Raw genomic sequence first — 1,001 nt, 5'->3', positions numbered from 1 at the left:
GTAGTTCAGTAAACTAGTCACAGGAAAATGTATGGTTCTTGTATAGTACAGGAGCCAAAAAAGAAAAGAAAGACTACGAGTCTCTTCTGGGGCACACTTTTGTTGTGAGATATATGGTCTTGTAATATTTAAAATGTAACTTTTATTTGTATTCCTCTAAAAAAAGGGCTATAAGGCAAAAGGACAAAGAAATGATAAGGATAATATCAATTATCGAAAGGTTAATCTATCCGATTTGAACATAATTGATTGAATCGGGTGATACAAATCAAACTTGATGGCTCTGTTGGGCGAAATTATATGTGTGTCTCTGATGTTAGAAAGAATAAGTATTATCAAAGTATGTATAATATATTATAATATATTGGTTACCTTCTTCCGAAAAAATAAAATGTACTTATAATAAAAATACAAATAAAGATAACAGTATATCGGAAGAAAGGGGTATTATTCTGTCTAACAAGCCGGGCTCCACCCTGATAATTAGTGAAATATCAATTTCAACAATCTGAGATAGAAATAGTGATTAATAATAACAATACTTTGGTTCCGGGTCCTGTGTTCTGAGTTAGGATATAAATACCTGCAGTACCAAGTATTCTCTGGTGGTCTCCCAACCAGGTACTGACCTGGCCCACAGTGCTTGGCTTCCAAGATCAGACGAGGTTGGGCATACTCAGTGTGGTTTGACCGCAGGTGAATATATCCTGATTAATGATACTCGGAACCAAGTATTTAATTCTGAGAGATTCCAAGTTTTTTGGTGAGATACTTGGGTGCTCTTTATATCCAGACACTGGCGGCACCTGATATTCCCTGATGGTCTCCAAAGGTATAATCTTCACCGGTCCCCCTGGTCTGAACTTCAAAGAAAATGACGGAAGTAGTCTTTTACAGTGTTGTAGACTTTGGGTCGGTATATGGATGGCACCGGTGGTTGTTGGAGGTTAATGGGGAAATAGAGAATCAGCTGCGGGCTAATTTTGGGTTTGATCAAGGGT

General features: G+C 37.5%; 1 pseudogene; it reads right to left on the bottom strand.

Annotated features, from left to right (window-relative positions):
• Window positions 1–580: 580 nt before the first annotated feature.
• On the bottom strand, window positions 581–698 carry LOC134948591 (5S ribosomal RNA; annotated as a pseudogene).
• Window positions 699–1,001: the final 303 nt, after the last annotated feature.

The sequence above is a fragment of the Pseudophryne corroboree genome, chromosome 1 (genome assembly GCF_028390025.1).
Source record: "Pseudophryne corroboree isolate aPseCor3 chromosome 1, aPseCor3.hap2, whole genome shotgun sequence".
Lineage (NCBI taxonomy): Eukaryota > Metazoa > Chordata > Amphibia > Anura > Myobatrachidae > Pseudophryne > Pseudophryne corroboree.
This window is presented reverse-complemented; position numbering and strand designations above follow the sequence as displayed.